Source organism: Natrix helvetica (genome assembly GCF_964273705.1).
Source record: "Natrix helvetica genome assembly, chromosome: W".
Classification (NCBI taxonomy): domain Eukaryota; kingdom Metazoa; phylum Chordata; class Lepidosauria; order Squamata; family Natricidae; genus Natrix; species Natrix helvetica.
Genome location: NC_138555.1, coordinates 72,546,254 through 72,566,960, shown reverse-complemented (window position 1 = coordinate 72,566,960; position 20,707 = coordinate 72,546,254).

The window sequence follows — 20,707 nt, the reverse complement described above, 5'->3', positions numbered from 1 at the left end:
AGGCGTCGACGGCTGCTGGAGCTGTCGTCTTGGCGTTCTGATTCGATCTATTTGGCTGGCGTTTGCGGGCGTTTTTTACAAGCCACGACAGCTACGACAGCCTGAGGCAAGACCAACGACGCCCTGAGCGGTTAGTGTCGGGGACACGATGGCGTCCCATACGAGAGAAGGTGGAGGGAGGTGTTGGTGGCAGAGGCGGCCCGGAAGACCATCGGGGGGCTTTAAACATCAATCCCCCGACCCGCTGGACCCGCCGGGAGCCCCGAGCCTTCTAGAAGCCCAGTGGAGATCGTGGGAGGTTGGAGCTGGGCGTGAAACATCTGTTGTGAAACATCTGAGTCGCCGGGGATGTTGGATTTGTTGAGGGCGCCGGAGTGAATAACAGAGGCCTCCTGAAATGGCGCGGAGGCGACGCTGGAGCTTGAAAGGTGCACGGTGAGCCGCTGACACCCCCCCCCTCCCCATTAGGGATTGTTTACTTGCCTTCGTATAGACTCTGAGAACTCTTACCATCTGGGGCTTGGAAGAACTGTGGGGAACTATTTGAACTCCCCCCCCCTGCCGCTATGAATCATCTGCTCACCCTCTTATGGACTTTTAAGAACTGCCTAACCCCTACTATGGGCCCTATTTATTTTTAGCTACTTCTACCTATTTCTTTCTCCATCCCTCTTTTTCCCATTTTGTTATCTTGGTTGCCGTTCTGTTATGATTTTTACGGGTAGACTTATTTAACACCTCAGCACCCAGAATCCATCTTTAGCCCGGTGTATTTACTATTTATCATTTGTCATGTATGCGAGGTCTGACCTTATTTTATTGCGGGAATCCCCCCTCTCGCAGTTATGTCCTCCTGCCCTTTCTAGGACCCACCTCGAGGACGGGTTTATTAACCCAGAGAGGTGGAGGAAGCGCACATTGAGGGGTTTTTTAATAAATTCTTTTTTAAAAATTGTAAGGGGCTCTAGGGGTGGGGGGGGGAATCGGTTAGGAGGGATGGTAGAGCCAGGCACTTAGGTGTGGTCGAAAGAGGAGGGAGTGGAGTGGGGGAGGAGAGGGAAGATAGCATTCCTGTTCAGGGCTCCTTAATACCAACGGTCGTGGGGAGGGGCAGGTGTGAGGACAATTTAAGAGCGCGTAGTCGGTTGGGAGACCGGGGCTTTTGGTCATTCCCGGTCGTTTGTACCAACCCCTGCATACTAGGTGGTCAGGATCTACAGACCCAAGGCCTGAGACTGCTGTTATGCAACGCGAGGTCCGTTGTCAATAAGGCCCCCCTCATCTACGATCTAATTTTGGAGGGGGAGCCGGACCTCGCCGGAATAACCGAGACCTGGTTGGACCACGAGGGAGGTTTACCCCTTGTGGAAATGTGCCCACCAGGTTATCGAGCATTTCACCAGCCTCGGGCCCAGGGAAGGGGCGGTGGGGTAGCAGTGATTATCCGGGAAGACTTAGAGCCGAGAGAGTTCACCGTGCCGCAGACATCCGGGTGTGAGTCCCTCGTCGTGAGATGGGGCCCAGGGAGGCAGTTGGGCCTGCTGATAGTATACCTGGCTCCTCGCTATACGTCAGCGGCCCTGCCCGAACTCCTTGAGCTGATCTCATCGGTGGCGGTTGAGACCCCCAAACTTTTAGTGATGGGGGATTTTAACCTGCCGTCGATGGGAGAAGCGTCTGAGGGGGTGCGGGAGTTCATGGCTTCCATGACAGCCATGGACCTGACCCAGTTAATTCAGGGCCCTACTCACGAGGGAGGCCACACCCTGGACCTGGTTTTTGTCTCTGGCCAGTGGACGAGTGATCTGGGAATAGGGGATCTAGACATTATTCCCCTGTCATGGTCGGATCACTCACTTCTCCGGCTGGACTTCCCTGGTGCTACCCCCCGCCGCGAGGAGGCGGAACTGGAAGGTATTAGATGGTTCCGCCCCAAGCGCCTGATGGAACCAGATAGGTTCCAGACGGAACTTGGGCCACCTCCTGTGGACCTGACCCGCCCCCGGGTGGAGGACCTGGTAGACGCATGGAATAGTGCGACTGCCGGGGCCCTAGACCGGGTGGCGCCTTTGCGGCCTCTCCTGCGGCGACGAACCACCCTGGCACCTTGGTTTACCGAGGAGCTAAGGGTGATGAAACGCCACAAGAGACGCCTAGAGAGTCGTTGGAGATCCTCCCGTTCCGAATTTGACCGAGCACAGGTACGAGCATATTTGAAGACGTACCTCGTGGCATTAAGAGCGGCCAAACGTCAACATTGTGCCGCTCTTATTGCGTCTGCAGATAACCGCCCTGCCGCCCTGTTTCGGGTGACCCGCTCCCTCTTGTTTGAGAGACCACGGGAAGCCCCACTACAGGGCAGAGCAGAGGAGTTTGGGAAATATCTACAGGACAAAGTCGCTCAAATCCGGACGGGATGGGCCCCTTTCAGTGGTCCAGTAGAGACGCCAGTGGCGAGTCTTGAGGGACCGCTTTGGGAGGAGTTCGACTCGGTTGCCATCGAGGATTTGGACAGGTTGCGTGGACGTCTGCGACCCACCACATGTTTATTGGACCCGTGTCCCTCCTGGCTTGTACTGGCATCCTGGGAGGTTACGCGCGACTGGCTCCTGGGCCTGGTGAACGCCTCGTTGGGTGAGGGGTCCCTACCGGCCGCCTTGAAAGAGGCGGTGGTGAGGCCCCTGCTCAAGAAGCCTTCCCTGGACCCAACGGACCTAGTCAATTATCGTCCAGTCTCCAACCTTCCTTTTTTAGCGAAGGTTGTAGAGAGTGTGGTGGTACAGCAGTTCCCTCGTCACCTGGAGGAAAATGATTATCTAGACCCGCGCCAGTCCGGCTTCCGACCCGGGCACAGCACGGAGACGGCCTTGGTCGCATTGGTTGATGATCTCTGGAGGGCCAGAGATAGGGGTTGTTCCTCTATCCTGGTCCTATTAGATCTCTCGGCGGCGTTCGATACCATCGACCATGGTATCCTGTTGCACCGGCTAGAGGGGCTGGGAGTCAGGGGCACCGTTTTACGGTGGTTTGGCTCCTACCTCTCTGATCGGACGCAACGTGTGTTGGCAGGGGAGCAGAGTTCGACCCGGAGGCCACTCACATGTGGAGTGCCACAGGGATCGGTGCTCTCGCCTCTCCTGTTCAACACATATATGAAACCGCTGGGCGAGATCATCCGTGGTTTTGGGGTGGGATATCATCTGTATGCTGATGATACTCAGCTATACATTTCCACCCCGAACCACCCCAATGAGGCCGTCGAAATGATGTCCCGGTGTCTGGAGGCCGTACGGGTCTGGATGGATGGCAACCGACTAAAACTCAACCCTTCCAAGACGGAGTGGCTGTGGCTTCCGGCCTCCCGGTTCAACCAGGTGCTTCCATCTCTGGCCATTGGGGGCGTCCAACTAGCCCCCATGGAACAGGTGCGCAATTTGGGCGTCCTCCTAGATGCCCTGCTGTCCATGGATGACCATGTAACAGCCGTGGCAAGGGGGGCGTTCCATCAGGTCCGCCTGATGCGCCAATTGCGCCCCTTATTGGACCGGGATGCCCTACGCACAGTCACCCATGCGCTAGTGACGTCTCGCCTGGATTACTGCAATGCTCTCTACATGGGGCTTCCCTTGAGATGCACTCGGAGACTACAGTTGGTCCAGAACGCGGCCGCGCGGGTGATTATGGGGAGGACTAGATACTCCCCTGTAACACCTCTCCTGCGCGAGCTGCACTGGCTTCCTGTGGTCTACCGAGTGCGTTTCAAGGTTTTGATTATGATCTTCAAAGCGCTTCATGGCATAGGGCCTAGTTACATGCAGGATCGCATCCTGCCCCACACATCCCTACGACCAATTCGCTCACACAGAGAGGGACTTCTCCGGGTGCCGTCCGCCAAACAGTGCCGGGGGGCGACACCCAGGAGCAGAGCCTTCTCTGTGATGGGCCCAGCCCTGTGGAATGACCTCCCCCGTGACATCAGGATTACTTCCGATCTCCGCTCCTTCCGTGTACAGCTGAAGACCCACCTCTTTCAATTATCTGGCCTGGCTCAATCGTAATTTCTCTTATTCCTCCTAACTGTTTTTAAATTGTCTTTTAAACGTTAAATTTTTTAATTGCATATTGGGTTCTTACAATTGGGGTATTTTAATGCTGATTTTTAACTGTCTATATGATGTAATTTGTTACCTCCTCCGTGTCCGTGTCCGTGTATGTGTATGTGTGTTTTGTATGTATGTATGTCTATGTGTTTTTATACATCTTCTATGTTTCATATGCTCCATTGTACGCCGCCCCGAGTCCTACTTGGAAAGGGAGCGGCTAATAAATTCATATTATTATTATTATTATTATTATTATTATTAGACTAAAGATCTAAATTAATACAAAAATTATAATATGCTTCAAAATGCAATCAACATTAAGACCAAAGTCTCTAAGGAAGTAGAATCCTACACACATGATGTAGGCAAAAGAATATGAACTTTTCTACATGGAGACTTCTATCCAAATACCAATATTAGGTGTTTAAAAATTACTTTCCTTTAGTTATGCTCAGAAAAAAATTCAAATAATGTCAGAATTTGCTTCAATATTTGCAAGGTTCAAATATCAAAAAGTGTCTCCATATATTGTTAGTAAAGTCCTTGCCTTGCCTCATCCTCACCAAGATACAATACACCCTCTGTACATTGGGATGAGTGACACAATTCTCCCACGCACAGACCAAACTTTACCCAGCAACACTTGCTTAGCCACAATGGCTGCAAGACAACCCAGCAAATGGCCACATCCATCAATCACCAATACCTGGAAAAGAGAAGCTTTTAAATGGGGCTTATTGACATATATGAAGGAATATTTCTAGGATGAAACAAAATAAATGCTCTTCTCAAACCACAGTGATTTAAATAAATTAGCAATTATGAAAATGAGGGGAGAAAAATCATTGCATACCTCTAGACATAATGGGGATGAAAAAAACAAGTGTTTCCCCAATCCAAAAAGCATCACGGCTTCTACTTAGCAAGGCTAACACCATCCAGCAAGCATTATTCCCCTGCTTCACAGCACAGGAATTTGGCTCACCTTTTCCAAAGGTATACAGTATCTTTCACAACCTTAACACTTATTTCCCACAAAACTAAGCCTGGTTTTTTTTTGCAGTTTTATCTCATCTAGTCCACATTCATCTTTCTCTCTTTCATATTACCTTTCCACCTAGTTATCACAACTGAGCAATTATGTAATAGTCTTCAGGTACTGTATGTACAATCATCCACTTAGTAGAAAATAAAGCTACAGCTATGCATAAAAAACCAATTTACTGGTATTCAGAATGTGGAAAATACTCAGCAAGCATACAGTTTTAAGCCGCAATTGAAAATGAAAAACCAGGGAGGGGAGGAATAATACTGTTGGAAGTCCCAAAGGTGCTATTTCAGGAGGGAACTGGACTTTCTTGTTTTTTCTTTGAAGATATTTCACTTCTCATCCAAGAAGCTTCTTCAGCTCTTACAGGATAGAGGGAAATGGAAGGATTTATATTCGTTCCAGACAACTGGTCATTTGCATCCTTTTACAGTCATTAAGGCCACTTGGAGGTTTATCTGTACCCTCAGGGTCACCTGAGTAGTGCTCCTGGTTCCTGTAGTCTGCAATTTTTTCTCTGGAAATCCATTCCTACTCCCACACCATTCTCAGTCATCCAGGTCATAGTTGTCCCATAGGTGCTTTTTCTTTGAAGACGTGGATGAGTAGGGAAACATCAAAGAAAAAACAAGAAAGTCCAGTTGCCTCCTGAAAAAGCACCTTTGGGACAACCATGACCTGGACTACTGAGAATCTCTACAGACTGATGGTGTTGAAAATTAAAAAGCCTCTGATCTGCCCCACCCACTTTTAACAGCCTTCTGATCTGTCGATCAGCATACAATGAGAACGGAGACTTTTGTTCTTGAGAATAAAATTTCCTTTTCACAGCATGTCTGGATTTCATTGATTTGTTCTTGTTTCAGAACTCCAGCTTGTGGAAACCACAAATTATTCTTCTGACACTAGAAAGCAGCTTTCCCGCTTCTAATACCTTCCCCAATGCATTTAATTAAAAACATACCCCGTTTTCAAGGCTTTGACTATGTTGCTGGATTGCAATGGCCGTTGTTAAGGCACCAACTTGGTCTAAGGCTGGTGCGGAGCATCTTGGCCGTCTGCCTGATGCCCCAAGTGTATCATTAACCCAAGTCTCTCGTCTTCAGAATGAAGCTACATGTGTCAACTCTGATCAAGCCTTCTTTAAATACCAAATCAGACTAAAAGGGGGTGGGGGGGGGGTGTTACAGTTTGCCATGAAGGAAAGCCATGCAGTAAATGTTCCAGGGCGGGAGTCTAATTCATTCACAGCCACACTAACTCCAATCCGTTCCCTCTCCAGGCCCAGATCACCTCCACGTGCTCCTTCTCCCTTCTATCCCGACAACCGCTAGGCTCCGGGACACCCGACAGGAAATGAAAAGGGACGCCGTTCAAGCACTGCCACCCATCTGCCCCGTTCCCCCGCAAATAAAACAAAAAAAAGCACCCAAGACTCATGCACCTTTGGCTCCATCACGTCCATCCTCCTCAACAGCCACAGGGAAAAAAAACTCCACCCCTTCACATCCACAGGGTTACCTTTTCCGGCTGGTTTAGAAAATGTTAAGAACCACAGGGGGGGGGGGTATGACTTTGATGCCTAAATCAAAGATAACAGAAGTACGAAGCTGGTACTACCGGTAAAGACAGCAGCCCTCTTCCGTCAAGGGTCTGGAAACAGTGCCGCTCTAACATTTTTCTTCTCTATGGTTAAAGTCTTGTTGTTGAAAGTTTCCTTGGAAGATTAAGTTCAAAACTTGACAGGAAGTAATAAGGTAGGCTCTTCGGGCGCTAAGAGACTGACCAAAAGAGAGCTCGAACTCAGGGCAGAAGTACCGTAGTACGTGTAGCTGCCATGTTCGGAAATGTCTTTCAATTATTGTTATATTCTGCTTTTCCCTTGGAAGTTCAAGATGACCTACATAGTTTGGACCAGTGGTGGGTTTCAAAATTTTTTGGAACCTACTCTGTGGGTGTGGCCTCCTTTGTGGGAGTGGCTTGCCGGCCATGTGACTGGGTGGGAGTGGCTTGCCGGCCAAGTTCAGAGAACACCAAAGGACTCCACAGTCCTCTCCCTCCTTATCTTTTTCCTTTTTGTCCTTCGACTTCTCCTCCTCCTCCTTTCCCCACAACCCCACCCCCTTCTAGCACTGATGATATTACCGAGTTTGGTAATGAAATGTCTGTAAGAAAACCACCAAGCTCAGAAAGCAGCAAGGATCCCACTATCCCCCACCTCCTCTTTCTCCCTTTCATTCTCCTTTTTGTCTTTTCTGCTCCTTCCCCCCTCCCCCCCTTCTAGCACTTCACCAGCTCAGGCGCGACCGGAGAAGTTTCTCTTCTCAGATCACACGGGCGCAGCCCGACAGGAGAGCAACCACGCGATTCACCTCACTCACTGTCTCCCTGGCGACTGGATGGCGCTTGCCTGCGCTCCACCAGCTTGGGCGCGACCGGAGAAGTTTCCTCAGTGGAGCTCCTGAAAGGGACGCAGGCTGCCACTGCTCCACTGAAGACATTTCTGAGAAGAGAAACTTCTCCGGTCGCGCCCAAGCTGGTGGAGCGCAGGCAAGCGCCGTCCTGTGACAGGGGCGGGGCAAGAACTTACTTCCGGGTTCATTGACCAACGGGATCGCGCGATCCTGTGCGATCCTGCAGAAACCCACCACTGGTTTGGACATAATACATTTTTTTTCATTTCTCTTCACAATTACTACCTGGTGATATGTAAGTGAGCTAAGGGATGGTAATCAGGCAAAACGCTTGCATCCCTGGTTAATTTGAGTCCAAATCTCTATGATCCATTCTCTATGGAGATTCTCAGTCATCCAGGTCATGTCCCAAAGGTGCTTTTTCAGGAGTGTAGGAAGTTATCACCCAGCCCTCTCCCAGAAAAATGAAATATCCTAGGAAATATTGAAAAGGCAGAATATTATATTTCCCTGGCTGTGAAAAGAGAGAAACATGTTTAAAGACAAAGTAGCTCCCTGCAGCTTCCTGCCCATCCCACTTTGTCAATGGGCCATTAAGATGCCCAAGGCAGTCTATTCTACATAATAAAGAGATTTCCCCTTCAGCTCCAGGGTGATGGGATTAAGGCATGATAATATTAGCCCTTTACCCAACTCACCACATGGCATCTGAGAATTCAATCAAACTTGGGATTCAAAACACAGCCTAGAGAGTTGCCCCTGCATGGCCCCATGGGAGTCTGACAACCAATCAGAATACGTTTCTTACATAGGAACAGGAAACAGAGAGGTGGGGCCGAACAGAGAGTATAAAGGCAGGAACTTTCAGCCCTTCTCTCTCTTCTTCTTCACCCAACATTGAAGCACGTGATCACCTTTTCTGTTCAGGACTCAAGCCATGTGGTCCTATCCACCATGAAAACATCTTTCCAAGCAGCCTCCATGTTTCCAGTGTCTTTTTCCCCACTTGTAACTGAACCCAGAAGGACATTTCTTCCAACAGTTCTGACAATTCTTGGTTCATTCTTTCCAGTGCTTAGTGTCCCTTTTAAATCTGATCTCCCCTTTGTTTACAAAGCCTAGGTAAACTCTGTTGATACCCCTTGAAGAAGATAGAGACCTAGAGCCTAATTTATAATATAATGGGAATGTTCTGAGATTTTCAATTTTATCCCAGGCATCATAATGCTGTCCTTGGCTTTTCTTTCTCAGACTGATGTCTCCAGCATTAATCTGCTATTTTGTGTACTGCCACAGTCATAATACTGACTTTTTTACTGATATAAAACTGATAAAATGTGTGGCACCCTGCATCTTTGGGGAGGTGTTATTGGAATGGGTAGGCAGGTAAGATTTTGAAGCTGCCAGCCACAAAGCATGGGGGATCCTAGGGCTTGTTAGGCTGGGAGATCTTAATGTGGAATCAGCAATTTATGGGTCATGCTAGGCTCCTGATGTGTGGCAGGATCCATTCTGGGATGTGGAATCTCCTTTTCAGATTACAGCCATTCTTTTTAGTTTGAGGACTACCTGTATTTGAAGCAGGTAGACTAACCTGTATCCTGCAAGAAACTTCTGGAAACAGCAAACTAAAGAGAATGGCTGTAATCTGCAAAGGAGATTCCACATCCCAGAATGTGACTTACAACCAGTGCTGTGGCACTTATGACCAACACAGTGTCCACCCAGTCATGTGATTGTGATTCAGGTGCTTGATGCATGTTTTTATTATGGTTGAAATGTCCCAGGGTCACATAATCACCATTTGTGACCTTCCCAGGGGGCTTCCAACAAAGTCAATAAGGGAATCCAGATTTGTTTAACAGTTGCAGCAAAAAGGGTCATAAAATAAGGAATGGTCATGTGATGACTCACTTAACAACCACATTACTTAGAGATGGAAATTGTAGTCCCAACTGCTGTGGTAGGTTGAGGATTATTTGTACCAGCCTGCACACATACTCATTCTCTCTCTCTCTCTTTTAAATGTAGCTGAATATGTTTACTATAGACCAGGGGTCCCCAGAATCAGGGAACCAGGCTGCACAATCAGTGGACAAGCATACAAGCAAACAAAGTTGCATTTGTGCAAGTGACACACATACATGAAACCATCTCTCCCCCCACCCCGCCAGGACCAGGCCGCAGAGCCAGAAAGGTTCTGGCCCTTCGTGGAGAGGGCGCGACTGATAAATCGAATAAATAAATAAAAGGTTGGGGACTGCTGTTGTAGACTACAGGTAGTTCTCGACTTACAACCATTCATTTAGTGACTGAAGTTACAATGGCACTGAAAAAAGTGAGTTATGATTGTTTTTCACATGACTGTTGCAGCATCCACATGGTCATATGATCAAAATTTGGACACTTGGCAACTGACTCATATTTATGACAGTTGCAGTGTCTCAAGGTGATGTGATCACCTTTTGTGACCTCTGACAAGCAAAGTCAATTGAGAAGCCAAATTCACTTAACAACAATGTAACTAACTTAACTGTAGTGATTGACTTAACTGTGGCAAGAAAAGTTGTAAAATGGGGCAAAACTCATTTAACAAAACTGTCTTAACAACAAAATTTGGGGCTCAATTATGATCATAAATCAAAGACTACCTGTAATTTATTTTCAACATTTCCTTTCTCTTCTGTCCTGAGTCTTGAAGGAAATGATATTAAATGTTTTATAAAATGTTGAAAGGTTACTTTTGTATTCTTTTACAATGTTAAATGTATAAGCCATTATATTCTTGCCTAAAATGTATAATAAGTTACTGTGCTTTTGCTAACCACAAAATGTGTTCAGTAAACAGGACAAGATAACCTTTGTTATTCCAAGCTGTTTACAGGCGCCTACGTACAACTTAGATATGAAGCTGTAGTAAAGTAGAATAAAATATGGATTAAAATATAAGAATGAAGCCGTGGCATAAAAGGGACATTTAGAAGCTTGCTTAAAGGGACAGGGAAATGTCATCAGCCTTCAACCACAACATGATCCAGCAAATGTCCCTATGTCAAAAGTCCAAAACCACAAGGTTCAATTAAAGTTCGTTAATGGCTTTTTCCTCAAGGTAACCAATAAGAAATGAGTAAAGTGTTTCCGTGTTACACTGTCTTTGAGAATGTATAAGAACGTGTGTTTCGATAATGAAGGTTGCTCAGAATTTGCAATGTTAGCCATGTGCTAGCTTTCTGAACCTGGCGGCCAAATAAACTTTTCCTGTATCCTGAGAAGTCTAAAGCCTATCATTTTCTGCAACACGGTAATATAAATAATTATGACCAGTCAAATGATTGTAAGACTCTGCTGATGGGAAACAAGAAAACCTAGAAGAGTTCGTTCATTCTGGCAGTGATATAAAAATATTGTGAATAAATAAGTACAACTACCACTTGTTGAGTTCCCATTGCAATCATGTTATGTTCATCAACCCTTTCTGGTTGCATTGCAACTGTTTTTGGAATCCCAGTGTAGGAAGTTAACACCCAGCCCTCTCCCAGAAAAATGAAATATCCTAGGAAATATTGAAAAGGCAGAATATTTCTCTGGATGTGAAAAGAAACATGTTTCAAAAAGACAAAGTAACTCTCCCTGCAGCTTCCTGCCCCCACCTTTTGTCCATGAGCCATTAAAGCCTGAGCCAGTCCCTTTATATAATAAAAGAGTTCTCCCCTTCAGCTCCAGGGGGATGGGAATGAAGGCATGATAATATAAGCCTTTACTCAACTGACCACATGGCATCTGAGAACTCTGAGAATTTAACCAAACCTGGACTCAGCCTAGAGAGTTGCCCCTGTATGGGCCCATGTGAGTCTGACAACCAATCAGAATACATTTCTTACACAGGAACAGGAAACAGAGAGGTGGGACTGAACAGGTTATAAAAAGCCTAGCAAGCCCCTTCCCTTCTCTTCTTCTCCCCAACATTGAAGCATGTGATCACCTTTTCTGTTCAGGACTCAAGCCATGTGGTCCTGTCCACCATTAAAACCATCTTTCCAAGCAGCCTCCATGTCTCCAGTGTCTTTTTCCCCACTTGGAGCTGTAGTAAGGTAACAGAAATAACCCAGACGGCATGCACAGGAACAAATTAATAAACACGTAGCCAGGAGCCATAGCCAGAGAAAACCACACACGTAGCCAGGAAGAGGTTACACTTGGTCACAAAAGAAATAAGATAAGGGGATTAGGAAGAGGGTAACAGAGTTGGGAAATCCCCGAATCTAGCAATGACCGGCCAGGATAACCAAAGCACAAAATCCAATTCCAAGATAACACGAACATCATGACCATTTACATAAAGCAGACACCTTTGTATAAGCACCCCAGACAGGAAAACACCCTCCTCATGTTTTATGATAGGATTAGCCCAAGGACGAGATACCAGACGAACGAAACCCAAAGAAAAGAGAATCAAGATCAGAGCAATCATCCAGAATAAAAGAACTTTTGGGAGGACCACTAAAATATAAACATAAAGAAATAACCATTCTTAAACAGATCCCAAAGAAAGTAAGAGATAATAGAAGGAAATATTCCTTCTTAGCAAAAAAATTATATAATAATGGGGTCTGGTTTAGATGGCTATTTCCAGAAGGCATGCTGATTTTTTGGGAGGGCAGCAGAACTAGAATTCACACACCAGTGGAAGCAGAGGCTTTCGCTAAAAAACGCAGTGCTCTTTTAGGTGAAATGGGGGATGTTACACAAGAAACAAAGGAGGGAGGGGCTGAGGCTCAGCCGGTGGATGGGAGAGAGGATGCAACAGCTAGAAGACTCAGATCACAAAAGTGATTTGGAACACTATTGCAATTGTTGCTACAATGTACTTTCATGGAAGTGATACAAAACAAATGATTGAAACATACTGATGATTTTGTGTTAAATTTAAAACTGCTAATACTTAGGTAAATGTTGATATTTTTCTATCATTGTTTGTAAAAGTTGCAAGACCTGGGGGGGCTTCTCCCCCCCCCCCCCGCATGATGTAGCTGTCAAAATGTTTTATAACCCTATAACCCTTTTTCCTTGAAAATTTTTTAAAACCAATAAAAATTTGAACAACAGAATAAAAGAACTTTTGTAAACACTGAAGTTTACACAATAGCCTGGGGCAAGAAAAACTGTATATAAGGGAAAACCAAACTGTATATGGTGCTGCAGACCCGGGAACGATAGAGCTGCATCTCATCCTTCCTGTTCCTTTTCCTTCAATAAAACTCATAACTTCCAGGTGGCTGTCTTCACGAAACTTTCTTTTAGCGTCGGTGGTGACTCCCGGCTGGGAACGAACCGGAAACCTTTGCCTTCCAACAGAGCCGAACCCAGAAGGACATTTCTTCCAACAGAAGTATAGTAGGTTTGTTTAACAGAAGCCCATAGGATTGAAAGCAACAGTCTAATCTAAATGATAGAACATGATTGTGTTAAAGGGAAAAAGGTTCCTTTGCTGGTTCGGATTTCCCGGCTGGGTGAAAGAATTTGGGATCGAAGCAAGCTGCATTTGAAAGCAAGTTTTCTTTATTATTTTCAGGAAAGCAAGACCATCAGTGACGTGGATCAGCGTTCCTGGGTGAGCTGACACCGATATACAGTAAGTGTATATTTTTATACCATTTTCCTCTTTGAAGTCCTTTTGTTTCCTTTGTGTTATTGTTTTATCGCTTTTGTGTGTGTCCTTGCTAATGGTTCTAATCCTGTTTTACGTTTTGTTATTCCTCTGCCCTAAAGTAATCCCCATGGGGCAGGGTGTCTTCTGATGTATTTCCCGTTTTACATCTTTGCCCTGAGCTAATCAGTTTTCCATACTCCTGATTCATCTTTGCCCTGAGCTAATCAATCTTTGTTATCACTCTGACCTTTCACTATTTCAAAGGTAACTTCTTCCTGCACGTCCTAGGTCTTTTGTATTATTTTGTACTCTGCAGCTGTTTCTAATTATCCTGATATCCTGGTAATTATTCTCAGGAGGTTCCTTTTAGAATGTATGCTGGCTTTGTTATTCTAGTGAATTCCAGTTTGGTCATGGGCTGTACTGGTCTTCCTAATACAACACTGTCTTGGTGAAGTTTCCTTCTTACAATTGGAAATATTTTATACCCATTCACAAGTGAATTGAAAGCTCTATAATATTTGCTGTTAAAGCATAATGTGGATATGTGGCTGGTTTAAATAAGAATCTGTGAGAACACGGCTCAATTTATCTGAAGGGACTATGCTAGTTTCTTGAAAAAGAACAAGTAGTTATAAAAACTATAATCCATCTGATGGAGGGATGTGAAAAATAAAGGCTTAAGGGATAACACTTGCTTTGCCTTTGAAGTGCCTATTTTTTGAAAGCACCAGAAAGCAAGACAAGAAACTATGGATGAAAACTAATCAAGGAGAAAAGCAACCTGGAACTAAGGAGAAATATCCTAACAATGAGAACAATTAACTAGTGGAACGGCTTGCCTTCAGAAGTTGTGGGTGCTTCATCATTGGAAGTCTTCAAGAAGAGACTGGACAGCCACTTATCTGAAATGGTATAGGACAGGGATGTTGTAGGCAGTTAGCACCACCACCTCTCCTAGAAAAAGGAAATATCCTGGGAAATATTAAGAAGGCAGAATATTATATTTCCCTGGATCAGAAATGGAGAAACATGTTTTAAGGCAGGAAATAGACTCACTCTTAATATCCCCCACTTTCCTTAATGGGCCATTAAAAAGCCTGGGCCAGTCTATTCTACATAACAAAGACCCCCTCCCCTTCAGCTCCAGGGTGATGGGATTAAAGCATGATAGTATTAGCCCTTTACCCATCTCACCACAGGGCACCTGGGAAAAGGCAATGCTCAACCAAATGTGACTCGAAGCACAACCTAAAGAGTTGCCCCGCATGGCCCCATGAGAGTCTGACAACCAATCAGAATACATTTCTTACACAGGAACAGGAAACAGAGAGGTGGGGCCAAACAGAGAGTATAAAGCCAGGAACTTTCAGCATCTTGCTCTCTCTTCTTCTTCACCCAACATTGAAGCATGTGATCACCTTTTCTGTTCAGGACTCAAGCCATGTGGTCCTGTCCACCATTAAAACCATCTTTCCAAGCAGCCTCCATGTTTCCAGTGTCTTTTTCCCCACTTGGAGCTGAACCCAGAAGGACATTTCTTCCAACAGTGTCAAACTCAATTTCATTGAGGGCTGCATCAGCATTATGGTTGCCCTCAAAGTGCCAGTAGCCAGTTCACTGTGACTAGGTAACTTGATGTGGGGAGAATTTGGTGCCCCACAAGCTCCTTGCCTCTCCAAACTGCTGGCAGCCAAGCATGCGTGTGTGCACGTGCACACACACACCACATTCCATGTTTGGGGACTTTTCTCCACAGAGGAAGGATAGGACCTCTCCCCAAGACCAGGCATGACTGGCAGTTTGTAAGCTCAGATGTGGATAAAAGTCTCCAAGCTTGGAATGTGTGTGTGCGGGCAAGCAAAAGGAGGAGGCAGGGGAGCAGTGTTCCCTGGTCCTGCATGAGGGAGGTTGGCCCTTCTCAAAAGGGAATCCTCATTTCCAATTGTGTGTGGTTGCTCATGGTGTGTGCGGGAGGGCAAAGTGTGTGGGTCAGAGGGAGGCCCACTCCCTCTCCATGCGATGAGACCTGGCTGTCAGGCCTGCAGTTATATTCCTTTTTAGGATCTTTGGCCTGCCACACTCTCTATTATTTCATTATGCTGTTTCATTAGTGTAGTAATTGGGAGGGGGAATAGAAAGGAGTAGAATTGTGGAATGTGTTGTTGTCATTCCTTTCTAGAAGCCCAAGGTCATCTTTTGTCTCCGCAACTCTGCACCTGACCAGAACCAGCTGGGTGGACATGCCAGCGTGGCCGAAGAAGATTGGACCATGTGATGGATTTATGGGTGTGGGGATAAGATCATGAACTTTCAACTGGGTGGAATCCCAGGAAGCTTTTAGATTTGGGATTCCACAGATGTGCCAACATGTCTGTCTTATTAAATTGGAACTTTAAGGATAGCTCTGCCTTGGACTCTGATTTAATTCTGCATGATATTTGTAACACTGATATTATCACAAATCTCCTTTTAAAATAAATCACCAGCAACCACCCTGCATGGGGGCTGGTGAGGGGTGCTGATTTCCCAACGCTGACTGACCGGGTCAGCATAAAATATCAGCGAACAATTAAGAGAAAGCCTTTTGAGATAAGAAGCTGAGATGAGATGCTTCTCTACATCTCTCCCAAGCAGCAAAGGAATTTGTGGGAGAGGAAATTTTCAGATAAATAGCGTCTGGGAAGATGCAGTTGGAGGGGACTGAGAAAACTAATTCACCGCACGGCTGGAGAATGAAAGTCCCAGATCAACCTGAGCAGCTAAATGTGAGTGATGCTTCTCCCCCCCCCCCCCCGCTTCAGTAGTAAAAGCTGAAATGGACTGGAGGACTGGAGTGGAGATTTTGACTCTTTCCAAACAGTGATAAATGAAATGACCCATTACCCTGCAACTGAGTTGAAGACAGAGTCCCTTTCAAAATGGGAAATTCAACCCAGCCAGCAAGAAGGGATTTGGCCAGCATCTTTCACTAGCCAGCCACTGGAAATTGGGCTGCAGCTTGTGAATCAAGCATCACCAAATTGGGCTTTCTTCCCAGAGTATGGATGGAAAAGATGCCAGTGGGCACCTGCTTGGCCATCAACATGGGAAAATCCTCCAAGCCAGCAGAGGGGGCCTTGGCCCATAACTCCTCCAAGCCAGCAGAGGGGGCCTTGGCACATAACCCCCCCTAGCCAGCCATCGTTGGTTGAACTGCAACCTGTGAATCAGGAACCCCCGGGATGGGTCTTAACCCCAGGTCATGGATGGAAGGGATGCCAGTGGGCACCTGCCCTCCCTCAGCAGATGGCACCATGGCAGATAACTGGGTAGTGGCCAACCCAGGGATTGACCTCTCCACTGGTTCCAGTCTTCCCAGAAATGCCCCAACAGGTTCTTACCCCACCTTCCTACAGAGAAGGGTTCTTGATAAAGGAAGAAGGGATTACCAAGGGGGAAGCTACAGGATGGATAGCGGAACAATGTGATGAGGCGATTCCTAAGTTTAGAGATGTAACTAGGTTCCTTTCCTCATGGGGGCCAATAAAATGCTACCGTTGCTGTCAACTTGGCCACAGAGCATTAGAGTGCTTGGCTCCAGCCCCAATGCCACAAACGTGCACACCAACTGCCACGGCGGTAAAGAGAAGGCCCCAGATGCCAGCAGAAAAGAGTCATCTGGGCCACCAACCTCTGGAAGAGGATCCCCAACCTAAGCTGACGAAGAGTCCTACCAATGGGGAGGCCTCGGAGGAGGCAAATGCCGAAGATGACCCAATGGTGAGTGCACCCATCCGCCCCTTCGCCTTCCAAGTCAACCTCCAAGTACCCGAGATGGGGGTGGAAGGGGAAGTTGAAGCAGTTGTGGACACCGGTTGCACTCGATGCTTAATCAGCATGTAGATTGTCAAGCAACTAGGCATATGCACAAGACCTCTAGCCTGTCCCATTCGGGTTGAGCAGGTAGATGGAACGCTAATTGGAGGGGCCCCAGCCACACTAATAACTGAACTGGTGAAATTACAAGTGGGCCACCACTATGAACTTCTCAGATTCATTGTGGCTCCAGAGATACCGGAATCAATTATCTTGGGGCTTGCATGGCTTGACAAGTGGAAGCCTACGATAAAGTGGGAAGATGGCGGTAGGAAACTAATGATTGCATTTGGGCCGCTCCCACCAGTGGAGGAAAAGGGCCACCCAGGGACGATTGAACCCAAGAGCCCAGAACCTGCAGCACCTGCAGCAGAGACAAAAAAACTCAGGGGTCCAACAAGTACCAAAAAACTTGTTGGGGGTTGGTTTGTCAAGAAAACCACAGGACGACAGTAAGAAAGGAGAAGTTGTTCACCAGATCATTTCTTCCTCCCACCAAAAGGCAACCCAAGTCACTAACCAAAGCCAAGATAAGTTGATGACAGCTATGAAATTGGCGCTCCCAACAGACCAGTGGCTCAACAATAACCAGGATATCCTAATGATGGAAAATGGATTAGCCCAGAAGGGGTCCAAACTTTACGTCCCCGCGGGGTTGAGGCTGGAAGTTCTACAGCGAAGCCATGAGGCGGAAGTAGGAGGCCACTTTGGATTCCTAAAAACGCTCCACCTCGCCAGGCGTCAATTTTGGTGGCCAAAGATGGAATCAGAGGTGGAAGATTACGTAAAAAGCTGTGCTACTTGTGCAACTATGAAACCACTGCCAGAGAAGTCCCCTGGACTACTACAAGTGGCCAGCCCTAACCGACCATGGGAAGGGGTCACAATGGACTTCATCATTGAACTCCCAGACAGCAGTGGGAACAGAGTAATCTGGACAGTTATTGACTTGGTCTCCAAGCAGGCGCACTTCATCGCTTGCTCAGGGTTGCCGTCTGCAAAGAAATTAGTGAAAATGTTTGTGAAACACATTTATCGCCTGCACGGATTGCCCAAGATAATCATTTCAGACCGCGGAGTCCAGTTCACAGCCAAGTTCTGGAAAGAGATACTGAGGTCCATTTGGTCCACACAAGAACTGCGCTCAGAGATTCATCCCAGCATGAACTGTGCAGCAGAGAGAGCCAATGCGGTGGTGGAACACTACATCCGGTGTTATGTGGACTATCAGCAAGACAACTGCTACCCTTCGCCGAAGTGGCGTACAACGATGCGGTCCACAGCAGCACTGGATTTACTCCTTTCCAGATTACCAGTGGCATGGAATTTGTTGCCATGCCTGAGCTGCCTAGAGAACCTCCGTCCTTCATGTCTCTGAATGAATGGATGGACTCACTAAAGAAAGGATGGGAAAATACGAAGAAAGCTCTAGCAGATGCGGCAGAAGCCTACAAGAAGCAAGCTGATAAACACCGCTCGCTCCAAAAACCCTTTCGTGTGGGGGAAAAAGTTTTTGTATCTACCAAATACATGAAATTAAGAATGCCTAGCAAGGAATTTGGTCCAAAATGTCTAGGTCCATTCCCAATAGTGAAGATAGTTAACCCAGTTACAGTTCAACTCAGTCTACCCAGAAGTCTAGGGAAAATTGACCCAGAATTTTATTGTAGCTTGTTGAAGCCAGTAATTGGGTCCAGCATAAGAGCATCCACCCAAGCTTTCTCTCCTCCTGTAGTGATAGAAGCGGAAACACAATCTGAGGTGGAAAAAATCGTAGACTCCAGGCTGAATAGGGGTCGCTTACAGTATTTAGTGCATTGGAAGGGTTACCCTTTGTCTGAAGCTACTTGGGTGAAAAGCTGGAATCTAAAAGTGGAGAAGTTAGTAAAACAATTCCATGAGAAGTTTCCCGATAAGCCAAAGGGTCCCCCTGGGGGGAGGGGAGAGGTGGTTAATTTTGTTATGTTAACTTTTATGTTATTCTTTTTTCAAGAAATGTTTTTCTTCTGAGGAGAGGCCGCCTGTCAGGCCTGCAGTTATATTCCTTTTTAGGATCTTTGGCTTGCCACACTCTCTATTATTTCATTATGCTGTTTCATTAGTGTAGTAATTGGGAGGGGGAAAAGAAAGGAGTATAATTGTGGAATGTGTTGTTGTCATTCCTTTCTAGAAGCCCAAGGTCATCTTTTGTCTCCGCACCTCTGCACCTGACCGGAACCAGCTGGGTGGACATGCCAGCGTGGCCGAAGAAGATTGAACCATGTGATGGATTTATGGGTGTGGGGATAAGATCATGAACTTTCAACTGGGTGGAATCCCAGGAAGCTTTTAGATTTGGGATTCCACAGTTTGTTGCCAATATATCTGTCTTATTAAATTGGAACTTTAAGGATAGCTCTGCCTTGGACTCTGATTTAATTCTGCATGATATTTGGAACGCTGACACTGGCTTTGTAACCAAAGCATCCTCAGTGATAGGATGAGAGACCACCAGGAGAGGTCAAGAGGAGTGGACAAAGGGATGGCGAAAGGGCAGCAGGGCTGCTGGTGGCCAAGTGTTGGTAACGTAGAAAGGCAGACACAGACAGTAACAGACAGGAACAAGGTTGATGGGAAAGCACCCCGAACATTTCCAGTAGTTCCCTTTTATTGTAATTCTTCTTCCACACAGCAAAAGTTCATTGGATAACATCATACATTTCACGTGCCCTGACAAATGGCTCCGCGTGCCACCTGTGGCACGCGTGCCATAGGTTCGCCATCACTGGATTAGAGGAAGAAGTGTGGGCGTTAGTTCCCCAGCGTGGTTTGCCAGCTACTGAGAAACTAATTAACTCCACATCTCCTCCTTTCTTTTATTTTAATCTTCATTTTGTTTTAACAATTTGTATGCATACATTACAGTCTGTAATGTATGCATACATTACAGTCTATGAGGTCGAATTCTTGGTCGAAACATTGTTATTAATGCAGGTGCACATTGAATGCAGCAACAACAACAAATCAGTCCAATTACTACTATGATTACAATGGGAATGAACTGATGTAACCATCCAAAATCTGGAAGCCAAGACCATAGCCATTCCCAAGGTGTTGGTGGGACAGCAGGATCAATAGGATTATTTGTGATCATATCTTCCATATGTTCTATGGTAGCTGTAATGTTAACTTTATAATCATCAATAAATGTGCAACAATGAGAATGAATCAACGCACATACCCCACCCTTTGCTGCTAATATAAAATCTAAAGAAAAGCAATTTTGCAATACTACCTCTCTAATTTGTGACATTTCTTCATTAATCATTTTTAAGGCTGATATTGTGGAATTAAACAAAGCAGTGGTCCAATTGGATAAAATATGCAAATCTCTATAATTCATCATTGTTCCTAAAGTAGGAAGGATACCTCTAGCTAACATTGTCTCAGTATACTTATTAAGAGGATTATCAACTGTAATCTCTCTACGATTTCTCAGTCTTCCTTTTGGTGGATGATCTGTTATTATAATAGAGGGAGCACTATATCCTAATGTACATCGACCAGACCACCATGCAGGAATACGTTGATATGCTCTTCTACCACACAACATCCACACATTACCCAATGTATTTGTAGTTTTATTATCTGTGGC